The 13759-nt window shown below is 42.2% G+C and overlaps 1 pseudogene; it reads right to left on the bottom strand.

Annotated features, from left to right (window-relative positions):
- Positions 1–1221: 1221 nt before the first annotated feature.
- LOC118654055 lies at positions 1222–1684 on the bottom strand (annotated as a pseudogene).
- Between the last annotated feature and the right edge of the window lie 12075 nt (positions 1685–13759).

Below are 13759 nucleotides of genomic sequence, written 5' to 3'. Positions count from 1 at the left end.
TACACCAATAATGAACTCAAAGAAATAAAAACTTTAAAAAAAATCCCATTTACCACTGCAACAAAAAAAAATTAAGATACCTAGATATAGCCCTAACCTGTTTGGCTCAGTGGATAGAGCGTCAGCCTGCGGACTGAAGGGTCCTGGGTTCGATTCCAGTCGAGGGCATGTACCTTGGTTGCGGGCACATCCCCAGTGGGAAGCATGCAGGAGGCAGCTGATTGATGTTTCTCTCTCATCAATGTTTCTAACTCTCTATCCCTCTCCCTTCCTCTCTATAAAAAAATCAATAAAATATATATATTTTTTAAAAAAGATACCTAGATATAAACTTAACCAAGGAGGTAAAGGACCTGTACTCAGAAAATTACAGGATGCTGAAAAAAGAGATAGAGGAAGACATAAACAAAAGGAAGAATATACTGTGTTCATGGATTAATAGTTTTCCCCACTTTGACTTATCTCAGATTCCTAAGATGCTATGTATGATGGGGCTGGAGATTTCTTTCTTTTTTTTCAGTTATCGTTTAGGGTTATGGGTGAATTACATTTTATTTACATTTAAAAGTCTCTCCCTGCCCCTGTGCTCTGGTCTGTGGGTGGTACACACTGGACTTAGTGTAGGCTCCATGGAGGGAGGGAGGTGGTGAAAAACCTCTTCCCATGGAAAGGCAAAACCCTAATCGCTCCAGGTCTTGCTTCTGAAAAGACAGTCATCTCCTGGGTGTTCTGTGCTTTCTATCCCAACATTGTTTGCTGCTTCTCGGTGTAAGGGATACTCTCCAATTCCCTGGAGCCTCCTGGGATGAGTTGAGGCTCCTTGGGATACGGTTTATGGCAGACAGGATGTGAGGAAAGCCTGCCCCCTCTGCCCTGGACACCCAGGTTGGCCCTGAGTCCCAGAAGGTGAGGGCCAAGCTCTGTGGTGCCAGGGCCAGTGATGCCACCATGAGTGAGGCAGGATAGGGGAGGTGACAGCAAACTGTCCCCCATGAATCCAGCAGTGAGTCGGGTGGAGGGACTGATTCCAGTGTAGCGAGGAGGCTGCAGATCTAACGGTGACTACTGCTTTGGCATCAGGATGGGACTGTGTCAAAGCCACGTGGACTGAGCAGCACCACATGCTGTGGCTAGAGAGGGTGGGACCATCATTCGCTCATGGAAGAGAGAACCCCCTTTGGGAGGCTCAGCCAGGGGCTCAGCTTTTCTTGAGCAGTGTTCCCTGTGCAACCTCCAAGGCACTCATATAGCATATTTCTGTGTCCACTCTCGCGCCAGTTTGTTGTACTTCTCTCAGTTGGCCTTGTAGGTGTGAGCTCTCTGGCACCAGAGGGTCGTCAGGGTTGGGCTCACAGAGCAGGGAGCAGATGGATAAGAGCACTTCAGACACTGTCAGTGATGGAGACCAGTGGGACTGTAGGATGTTGAGACAAATGCTGCGGTTGCTGTGGATGTTGGGGTGGTAAATTTTGGTCGTGAAAGCAACCTTTGAGGGTTTGAATGGATAATCTGTGGGAAAGTGGATGTTCAGGAAGAAAATGCCTCCTTGATAAGGACTGTCATTTGGGCCGGTGATGGTGGCCTGCCGGCAGAACCAATCATCTCCCACAGGTCTTGCAGACCACTGGGCAGGAGGATCCCCCTGCAGGTCACTCAATTCCTTCTTGATCCGCTTCAGAGCCATCCCTTCCCACTGCTGGGGACTGGGCTGCTGCTGGTCCAGGGTGGCCAGAGGCTGCCCGCTGCTGGCTCTGCCACAGCACAGCGCCACTCGCTGGAGATTTCTCTATTCAGAGTTATACTAGTAGATTCCCCATTTTCACCAGACTGTCCAGAATTTCAAGTAGCATTCTTCTTCTATCTTGTCCACTGATGACCAGGACAACATGTAATTTAGATTTATAACAAAATCCCCCACTAATACAAAAAAAGTCCAATCTAAGTACTATATACCAGTTAAGTTTTTCCCAGGTATAGTTCATGTCACTCATTTTACACAGATGTAAGTCATGGATAGATTCCATTCAGGATCCCTTTATTGGCATTCCTTTTTAATCCACGGGCCTTTTATCAAAAGTGATAGGATTCTGGTTGGTTCACTTTACTTGCACCCCCAGTCTAGGTTGGAGCTACTATCTTTGTTTCTCATCCTGGTTTCTAGAGAAGTCAGGTTGTGTTTTGTTTGAACCCTAAATAAAATCCATTTGCTTCTGATAGAACCCATTTCTGTGTATGCAGTCAGCACCTTCATCGCCATCACAATTAGTACATTCTGACTACTCTGCTCTATGAATTTTGATTTTTTTTTTACCTCCTTTCCCCAGCCCACAGCACAGGCCTTGCTCTCTTCATGAACTTTTCTATGTACTTTTCTGTTTTAGAAGGTACTGCCTGGCATTACCCACTAACAAGCATCTAGGATCCTCTGCCTTGAATCTTCATTTTATTCCCTTCTTAATTCTTCAGCCAATCTTTCCCCAGCCTATATATTCTTCTATCATAGCTTGCTTGCTCTGTCATTTTTCTTTAAGTGCCTCAATTAATTATTCATAACTACCAGCTGAGGGTCAACTTTACCTCCTTCCCCCATCCCTGATCTAGTTAAGGGATCTCTATGTGACCTAACTAAACAACTTAGTTTAAAGCAAGGACCATGGTGTATGCTTCTGAATGCCCCACACAGAAATAAGAACAGGACTTTACACATAGCCAATACTCAATAAAGATTTGTTAATTTGATATTCTTGAATAATATCTCCCATTTAGTGTTCTGCAATGCATATCAGTGATGTAAAGACAATTCCAATTTATTTCAAGTTTAATAGAAAAATACTTTAAAAAATGAATGCAATTACTTCTAATTCACTGTAGGGGTGGTTGGGGGGCATTCAGAATCATTTTTGGGGAAAGACATGTAGCTTCTCAGTTAGCTTACTGATAGTGGAGGGAAACATTTCTGTAGATTGTGCTGTATTATTACAGAGGGCACATGCTAGAAACAAGAAAACCACTGGAATCATATTCTGTTTGAGTGTAAGGGGAGACTTGGTAGTGCTGGCCTGGGAAAGGCAACCAAATGGGTAGCACCAAATATCCATAGTGATTTATCCAAATTTTGACTGGTTAAATAAAAAGCAAGTGTGTTTTCTTCTCAATAAAAATAATTGATATGTATTCCCTTAAAGAATGTATTCCAAACCTGTAACATCCCAGCCAGATAGAATTCTGCCTCCTAATACTCGTAGGAATTTAGATTCAGTTTCTAAGTACTTTCCTTGAGTCAATCTCCTGGGGGGATGGTATTTCTCCCTAAATACCAAACACCTTCACTTTTATTTTTTTAAATTGTTTTATTGCTTAAAGTATTACAAAGAGTATTGCATATGTCTCCTTTTTTTCCCGCCCTTGACAATCCCCTGGCCTCCCCTACTCCCCAGTGTCTTATGTCCATTGGTTATGCTTATATGCATGCATACAAGTCCTTCAGTTGATCTCTCACCCTCCCCTCCTGCCCCCCAACCCTCCCCGGCCTTCCCGCTGTAGTTTGACAGTCTGTTCGAGGCTGCTCTGCCTCTGTATCTATTTTTGTTCACAAGTTTATAATGGTCTTTATTATCCATAAATGAGTGAGATCATGTGGTACTTTTCCTTCATTGACTGGCTTATTTCACTTAGCATAATGCTCTCCAGTTCCATCCATGCTGTTGCAAATGGTAAGAATTCCTTCTTTTTTTACAGCAGCATAGTATTCCATCATGTAGATGTACCACAGTTTTCTAATCCATTCATCTACTGATGGGCACTTAGGCTGTTTCCAGATCTTAGCAATGGTGAATTGTGCTGCTATGAACTAGGGGTGCACATATCCTTTCTGATTGGCAAACACCTTCACTTTTTAAAAGGACTTGGGTTTATTAAGTATGATTTACAATGAGTACTGTGTCAGCTGCTGGATGGCAAATATTCAGTTGCTGCTGGCCCTTCATAAATAATCATCATTTCTAAAGGAAAGAGGTACCTCCCTAATTTCAAATCTTCTTCTGAATTGCTATAGACTTTCAGTCAGTACTATACAATATCTCAATTATAAAATGTCTTATGTTGTTCCTTAACAAAATGAATTGTGTAATTCTCCTTTTTAAAGTAAGGCTTGGCCTTAGTAACTCCCTACATGTGATATATTTGAGCATATGATAATGAATCATTGCTTACGAGTTTCATGTAATAAACATTTTTTACTCCTTTCTGTTCCAAATGCTTTGTTAGACAAAAACGATGGCTATACATTTTATAAGACAAGTCTTTAACCCTTATCTCAGAGTCTAGTGAGTCAGATGAACATACCAATCAATAATTGCAACTAATGGACACAGACACTAGCAGGGTGAGGGCATGTGCTGGGGGTGGGAGTGGCTGGGGAGAGGTCAATGGGTCGGGGGGAAGGAGACATATGCAATACTTTAAATAATAAAGAAAAAATAATAATTACAACTAAATTTGTTAATGCTATACAGGAGTTTATATGAAGACTAATGGAAACATTCCATCAGAGTTAGACTATCTTACTGAAGACATCTCTTATAGGTTCCTCCTACATAATAAGGCAGTCAACAGGAGAAAGAAATTCTTCCAATCAAATGAAAAACACAAAAACAACAAAGGTCATGGAGGTTCAAGTTAAAGAAGGGAGCTTGTTCTAGCCAGAACATAGGGTATGTAAGAAGGAGACCAGGAAATGCATGAGGTATGGCATGCTAATGCATTAAGAATTTATTTGAAAATATTGAGAAGACATTGATGGGCTTTAAGAAAGTAAGCGTCATGTTCAGATTTTTACTTTCAAATAGCCCACTTTAGTAGCAACATGTAGAACAGATCATAAGATCATGAGCAGAATAGTTAGAAGATTATTGCAATAATCCAGAGGAGAAACAATGGTGGCCTGGGCTAGGGTCATGGGAGTGGAGGTGGGAACTTCAATAGCGGATACATTTAAGAAGCTTTATGGAGGTAAAATAAATAGCATCTTATAAGTAGTAGAAGAAAGGGTTTGAAGGAGAGTTAGACATAATAGGAACCAAGATTAGGTCTGAAGTCAACAACCTAAAATTTGGAGTTAAATCTGGAATATTCATCACTTACCAGCTGACGTTTGGGGCAAGCCTTTTCATCTCTGGAAACTCAGTTTCCTCACACAGTAGAAGCACAAATAGCTATGGCTTACGTCATAGATCTGTTGTAGGAATTAAATGAAATCACGTAGCCTGGTTTGGCTCAGTGGATAGAGTGTTGGCCCATGGGCTGAAGGGTCCCAGGTTCGATTCCAGTCAAGGGCGTGTACTTCATTGCAGGCTTTAGGCAACCAATGAATGTTTCTTTCTTTCTGTCTCTCCCCTCCATTTTCTCTAAAAATCAATGGAAAAATAAAAATTATTTTTTAAAAAATGCGTAAATGAAATCATGTATAAAAGCATGCTTAACATGTTTCAAAGTGCTATATATAAATGTTAATTGTTATTCTGTTGACTTGAAAACTCACATTTTTTTAATTTAACAGAACCAAACCATGACCTTCTTCCTTAGGGCCAGATACTGGCACTATGTTTTTCATAATTAAAGAAAAGGTTGCTTGTGCAGGACAGGTAGACAGAAGGGATTATTTGAGTCATAATGATGAATCAGGATGATAAGTCAATCAGCCCTCTCCTCTATGCTGCCAAACAGGAAATGGCTGTCAGGAGTTATTGTGTAGGTGACACTCAACAGCCATACTTTTAACATTCCATCAGACCTACTGTTTTGGCCTGCTTTTAGTCACATAGGTAAGGAATCATTGTTTATATCCTAAAAAAGCAACAGTTATAACTTGGCAATTTGAGATTGTTTATCTCAGCTAATCAGCTATCTCTGAACAAGTAAAATGTGCTCAGGCCCAAGGAGAATGCAAAAACAAATGTTATTTTCTCTGAACTGGCAAAAGTCTACATAAATAATAACAAACATAACCTGTGAATAGTGAGGTCTTTCCCCTAAACTCCTATCTTTATAAGGAGTTGTACCTCCATTCTTTTCCTCTAAATTATTTCTGCAAAGGAAACTACATGTATTTTTTACAAGTTGACCAGAGATTATACCCATTTCTAGGTGAATAGGTAATGTTTGCTTTTGCTTCCAGCTTTGTATCATCTTCTTACCTTCTACATTGCTCTGAGTTCTCATGGTACTAATTCAGTTATCAACTATATACATTTGATTAGACCTTATATTTCCAAAGTCTGACATTTTGGTCTCTGTTGGGATACAAGGATCCTTCTATCCTCATGTATTTCTTGGGCTTATTTCTTATGCTTTTTTAACCATACTTATTTCTTTCCAGCATCAAAGAAATTAGCTCGAGTTTTTATTTTGAAGTGCCATGAATCTAGCTCCACTAATGTAGTCTTTCAGTGAAAATATATTTACTTAAGAAAAAGCAACCTTAAATAGACGGCCCCAGTGAGGTTGAAACGGCCCCTGTGAGGCTGAGACAGCCCCTGTGAGGCTGGGACAGCCCCTGTGAGGCTGGGATGGCCCCTGTGAGGCTGAGATGGCCCCTGTGAGACTGAGACGGCCCCTGGGAATCTGAAAAAAATACCACATGAACTCATTCATTTATTGGTAATAAGGACCATTATAGACTGATGAACAAAAATGGATACAGAGGCAGAGCATCATTAAGCAGACTGTCAAACTACAGTGGGAACCCTGGGGAGGGTTGTGGGAGGTAGGAGATCAACTGAAGAACTTATATGCATGCATATGAGAATAACTAATGGACACAAGACACTGGGGGGTGGGGAAAGCCGGGGGAATGTCAAGGGGGGGAAAAAGGAGACATGTGTAATACTCTTTGTAATACTTTAAGAAATAAAAAAAGAAAAAGCAACCTTAAATTTACATATTATATATATATATATATATATATATATATATATATATATATTCTATCTAATAATAGACAAACATGGTAATTGACCGTACCTTCACTATGCATCCCATTGGCTAATCAGTGTGATATGCAAATTAACCACCAACAAAAGATGACAGCTAATTTGCATACTGAAGGCAGATCCCACTGCGCCGCCCAGCCTGGGGCTGGTAGCAGCACCATCCCCAGCTGATGGCCGCCCCAGCAGGAGATCCTGGCCTGCCGTGTGCAGGGCGGGGCAGGCAGGGTGGGTGTCATCGCAATCCCAAGCTGCTGCCCACCCCAGCGGCGGGATCCGGGCCTGTCCTGTGTGGGGCGGGGCGGGCAGAACAGGCGGGGCGGGCGGTAGCACAATCCCCAGCCTCCGCCCGCCCCAGCTCAGGACCCGGGCCTGCTCTGTGCGGCCCAGGGCGGGCGGCAGCGTGATCCCTGGCCTGCAGTGTGTGGGCCAGGGTGGGTGGGTTGGGTGGGGCGGGTGGTAGCATGATCTGACTGGCTGCCCAACCCAATGCAGGATCTGGGCCTGCCATCTGTGACTGGGGGAGATGGGGCATACACTGTGGGATTGGGCAAGCCATCTGCCACCAGGGGAGCGGGCCTAAGCCAGTAGGTGGTTATCTCCCGAGGGGTCCCAGACTGTGAGAGGGCACAGGTTGGGCTGACGGATGCCCCCCCCCCCGCCAGTGCACAAATTATTGTGCACCGGGCTTCATATATATATATATATATATATATATATATATATATAATATAATATAATAAAAGAGAAACATGCAAATTGGTGTCACTCTGCTACCCCCACCAGCCAATCAGAATGAGTATGCAAATTAACCCAACAAAGATGATGGTTAATTTGCATATGCAGGTGCAGAGCGAAGACTGAAGATGACTAAAGACTGAAGAGGCTTGGCTTCTCTGCTGCAGCTGGAGCAGAGAAGCCAAGCCTCACTGCTGTGGCCCAAGTGGAGAAGCCAAGCCTCGCTGCTGCGGCTAGAGAAGAGAGGCTTGGCTTCTCTGCTGCGGCCAGACCAAAGGCCTGGGTCCCGGGTGCCGAAGGCAAACCGGTGCCGGCAGCCAGGTGAAGGAAGGCCTATTGCGGGAATCTTTGTGCAATGGGCCTCTAGTACATATATGTAATTTCTTAATTACTTATAATATCTCAGGTATTCCACTAAGTGTTTTACATGAACTACCCCATTTAATTTCTCAAGACAACCCTGTATGGTAGGTATTATCATTATTTTAAAGATCAGCAAATCAAGGCTCAGAACGATTAGGATACTTGCCAATGGCCACACAGATAGAGAGTGCCAGAACTAGAATTTGAGCTCAAGTCTGTCTGATTCCAGAACTTGGTTTTTTGGTTAAAAAACATATTTTTATTGATTTCAAAGAAGAAAGGAGAGGAAGACAAAGATGGGTACATCAATGATGAGAGAGATCTCCTACTGGGGATCGAGACTGCAACCCTGGCATGTGTCCTGACTGGGATTCAAACCATGACCTCTGCTTCATAGGTCGATGCTCTATCACTGAGCCACACCGGCTGAGCAAGAACTTAGTTTCTTAACCATTATAGGATGCTGTTAATACAATACCATTTCATATATTCCTAATTACTGCTGGCTTAAAGCCAAATGGGTATGTAAGAGAAGCTCATCTTCTGTTACTTTTCTGCTTCTCTCTTCCAGAAATATTCCTACTTTACCCATATGTGTCCCATCTTTAGAGTACCCTCAGGATTTGACCTACGTCTGTTCTTAGGGAATGTAAACTCATTGTCTCCATTATCTTACCATCAAAATGTACCAGCCAAGTGTCTTCCTTAAGGCACCTCTTTTAGATAAGTGTTCAGTGGAAGGGATCAGATGTACATAAGGTTGAAACTGATGTTCTAATCACATCTCTGTAAATGAATAAGCTAGCATGATCTGTACAAGGAATTGTTAATCATTCAAAAAAGAATGTAGAAGTTAATAAGTGGAATTACTACAGTATTTATCTGATGCTATATTAATAATTGTTATCTAAGTCATCAGTAGAGATGGAACTAGCATGTTTATACAGGAATTGTATGATTAGTAAATTATTATTTCCATGAGCTATTTATGGAGGATCCTTAAGGGCCCTTAACATACCATTTTTGAGAATCATAGTTTCTCTTTGTCTAGATGATTATTACTAAAATGCCTTTATACAACTGCATATACCATATATATATATATATATATATATATATATATGAAGAGTTACTTTATACAACTGCATATACCATATATATATATATATATATATATATATATATATATATGAAGAGTTACTATTATATTCAATTTTTCAAGTAAAAGGGGATAGAGTCATGATAGAGACTTACCCATATTCTGTTACTGATGTTCCATTGGGACCTGCAATTGTAAAATAGATGACTGAGGTTAGGGTTACAGACTATGTCCATGAAACTGAAAGCGATTAACTTAAACAAATGGGAATTGAAGCACAACTTTGACCTCAGTAATTGCATGTTTGAAACAACTAAGGTTTAGCAGCATCTGAACAGATTTAACAAATTCATTCTTTAGAACTAAAATGTTGAATTTTCTTTAAAAGTAACTCAGATCTAGTACACATTTAATTTTTAATATACACACCTCATACTATGTGCAATTCACTATATGTACAAGTTATGCTCTCTCCTCAAATATAGAGATAAAATATGTAAGTCATAGGGTTATTGTTAAAATTATATAATAGCTGTGAAAACACTCTAAAGCACAATGCAGACATAGCATAGTAGATCGATATTATTGGAACAACTAGAATAGTTTATCTTCTAGAAAACCAGAATCATCTACTTATATAAAAACCATGGGTGGTGTTCATCACGACCTGAACCGCTGTGACCAAGGAGAAGGAAGTCAGTCCTGCAGGGGTTGTCTTGGCAACAGCTGCGCCCTCCCCCAAGCTGTTTCTGGTGAGGGTGGGGTTTGAGGCAGGAACCCGCCCTCAGAGCATGGACCCATTGAATCCTGGGTCACTTTGCCAAGGGCTGCACCCTCCCCAAGCTGTTTCCCGGAGCTGTTTGGGTGTAACATCAAGCCAGAAGCTCGACCAAGCGGAAGGAAGTCAGTCCTGCAGGGGTTGTCTTGGCAACCACTGTGCCCTCCCCCAAGCTGTTTCTGGTGAAAGCGGGGTTTAAGGCAGGAACCCACCTTCGGAGCATGGACCCACTGAATCCTGGGTCTTTTTGCCAACAGCTGCACCCTCCCCAGCTGTTTCCCATGTGGCCTGAGGAAAGAACTCACCCTCAGAGCACCAGGAGCACCCTGCAGCAGTCAGTCCTGGTTTGCTGAGATGGAGGCCACGGCGTGGTAGAACGCTGGGTCTGGCCCAATAGTGGGCATAGCCAACCTTCAAGCCAGACCCTGAAAGTAGAAAGGAGGGAGCCCCATTCCTCACAGAATCCGCTGTTGGACAGCTTGCTGTCAGTGGCCTGCCAGCCAGCAACCCCATTCTCCTGCACCCTGGACCCTGACAGGAGGGAGTAGGGAGCCCCTTTCCTCATGGAATCAGCTCCTTTTGTTACTGTTTATTTATTAATAAATGTATATATTATTTTCATATTCATTTTACTAATTTCCTTTCATCTCTCACACTTCTATTATAGAGAAAGGGCAAATAGCAATATTAAAATATCTCTGCTAATTAATTCCATTTTAAAAAATATATATTTTATTGATTTTTTACAGAGAGGAAGGGAGAGGGATAGAGAGATAGAAACATCGATGAGAGAGAAACATCAATCAGCTGCCTTCTGCACACTCCCCACTGGGGATGTGCCTGCAACCAAGGTACATGCCCTTTACCAGAATTGAACCTGGGACCCTTGAGTCCACAGGCCGATGCTCTATCCATTGAGCGAAACCGGTTATGGCAATTAATTCCCTTTTAATGTGCACAAATTTCGTGCACCGGGCAACTAGTGTATATAATAACAGTCAGAAACATACATGGCAATAAAATGTATTATAAAGAGGAGTAACTTGATTAGATCTGTGTTTTAGAAAGATTACTTTAGCAGAAGTATGGAGAATGGATTGGCAAGAGACGGAAGGTGTGCAACAGTGGGACCAGGAGAGAAAGAGACACTGGCTGCAGTAGACCAATTACGAGGGTGCTATTACAAATAGCTCAGGAAAGAGATGATCAACTCAAGAGTTATTATAGAGCAGTGGTTCTCAACCTGTGGGTCGCTACCCCTTTGGGGGTCGAATGACCCTTTCACAGGGGTCGCCTAAGACCATCAGAAAACACAAATATAATTACATATTGTTTTGTGATTAATCACTATGGTTTAATTATGTTCAATTTGTAACAATGAAAATACATCCTGCTTATCAGGTATTTACATTACAATTCATAACAGTAGCAAAATTACAGTTATGAAGTAGCAACAAAAATAATTTTATGGTTGGGGGTCACCACAACATGAGGAACTGTATTAAAGGGTCACGGCATTAGGAAGGTTGAGAACCACTGTTATAGAGGGTAGAATTAATAAGTCTTTGAATATAATGGATGTATAGGCTGTTGGGAAGAGGTGGATATAAAGGAGAGGAAAAAAGAAATAGCAATTCTTCACATCTGAGAAGTTAGAACTACTAAATAGTATATACTACAAACCATCCTTTTCTTCTTCATGTACTTCAGTCAAACAAAAATTCAGTTGGCTCTTTTATATATCACTAGAGGCCTGATGCATGAAATTCATACTGCGGGGGGGAGGGGGGGGAGTTCCCTCAACCCGGCCTGCACCCTCTCCAATCTGGCACCCCTTGGGGGATCAGGCCTAAACCAGCAGTTGGACATCCCTCTCACAATCTGGGACCACTGGCTCCTAACTGCTCACCTGCCTGCCTGCCTGATTGTCTCTAACTGCCCCCCTACCAGCCTGATCATCCCTAACCACCTCTGCCTGCCAGCTTGATTGCCCCTAGCTGTCCCCCCACCTGCAAGCCTGGTCTCCCCTTACTGTGCCCCCTGCCAGCCTGATCGCCCCTACCTGCCCGCACCCCCCCCCCCCCGCCGGTCTGGTTGCCCCATGCAGCCTGCCATTCAGTCATTTGGTTGTCCCTCTCTCGCTAACCCCCCTGCCAGCCTTTCCCCACACAGCCTGCTGTTCAGTCATTATGGTGATGGAGTCCCAGATAATTTGCATATTCCTCTATTATTAGTATAGCTAATTGGGCAAGAATTTTTCCCATTTTCATTTATTTTCTGCTCCTTCTGAGAGTAGTATCAAGGAGCCACAAATCTCAAGTCTGAGTTCTGCTCCAAGGGATTGATTGATTTTGTAGTGGTATCTTCCATGACAGCCTGTGTGAAAGGCCCAGGGCATGGGTTGGTCCCAGTGGGGCATGCATCCAAGGATGCCAATAGTTGTCTAGCCCAGTGAGGAATCAGATTATTGACCAAAGAAGACTGCAAAAGTTCAAGTTTGAGAAGTAGCACCAAGTGCCAGGTCCTAGGGAGAGGCAAGGCGATAAGAGGAAAAATGAGTCACAAAGTCAGAAATTAGAATAGACTGAGGATGAGTTAGAAATGCATATGAGATAAGCTGGGGTGAATGGTTCAGGCCAGAAGCCATGAATTCTGAAAAAAAAAAATGTGGGAGGCCTGTTTTCATTCCGTGTGGGCAGGTTGGTACAGGCAAATACCTGATAGCTTAAAGGCACTGAACAGGCCCAGACAACTTATATGGAATTCCTAATCTAAAGTATCTCTGCCTCAAGAGCTGAAACTTACATTCTTATAATTATAGCAGGATTTTCTATTTGTATTCAGTTTCCTAAGTTTTTCAGTAGAAATATATGTTCTCAACAAGTAAGACCACAAGTCCAAGGCTATCTATCTTCCTCTTTCTAATGGGTTACTATTGTCAAAGACAAACACTCTAATTTATAAACACAGACTGCTTCATTAACTGTATTTAATAGGTAGTGAAGGCTTAGTTACTGACAACTGCCAGGCGCTGACTTGGAACATAGCCCTTGGCTTTCAAATTTGCTGTAACATGATACAGAGCACAGAGCACATATTTTACTTCAAGAGAGATGTCCAATTTCATTAAGCTTTCTGCTCAGGCTGCCATAACCTGTGCATGCTGCACTAGGCTCTCCAAGAAGTTCATTTCTGCCTTGTAATTGAAAAATTGTAAAACAAAGGAGTGGGAAAAATACAGAAAGAAAATACAGTGACTCTTTCCCCACCCCCCAAAATATAGTAGTAGTTATAAAAGGGATAAAGAGCTTAAGTAAGAAATAGTTTATGAGGGAAAATTCAAGCTGGGAAAGGTTCAGTCATCACAGCTATTTCTGGTCCTTCCCAGCTGAGTTTTGACTTTTGTTCTGCTCTAAGGCTTCTCCCCGCCTATTACCTAGGGCAGTCATTGTCACAACCATCCCTGGTTTCCAGCAGTCCTGACTCTCCTGGACCAGTTATGGGTTGTCCTACTACAATAGGGTTGGTGTTTTTTAAGAGGATTTTTACTAAGAAGGAAAAAGAAAACAAAAGCAAGGAAACTGTTGCCTAAAACTGGATAGGATTTTTTTTTCATTTATTTTTATTTTTTTAATTAAATCTTTATTGTTCAGATTATTACATTTGTTCTTCTTTTTCCCCCCCCATAACTCCCCTCCTTCCAGTTCCCACACCACCCTCCGCCCTCACTCCCCACCCACTGTCCTCATCCATAGGTGCACGATTTTTGTCCAGTCTCTTCCCGCATCTCCCACA

The sequence above is a fragment of the Myotis myotis genome, unplaced genomic scaffold, assembly GCF_014108235.1.
Source record: "Myotis myotis isolate mMyoMyo1 unplaced genomic scaffold, mMyoMyo1.p scaffold_m19_p_4, whole genome shotgun sequence".
Taxonomy (NCBI): domain Eukaryota; kingdom Metazoa; phylum Chordata; class Mammalia; order Chiroptera; family Vespertilionidae; genus Myotis; species Myotis myotis.
The sequence above is the reverse complement of the archived record's forward strand: the minus strand, read 5'-3'. Positions and strand labels throughout refer to the sequence as shown.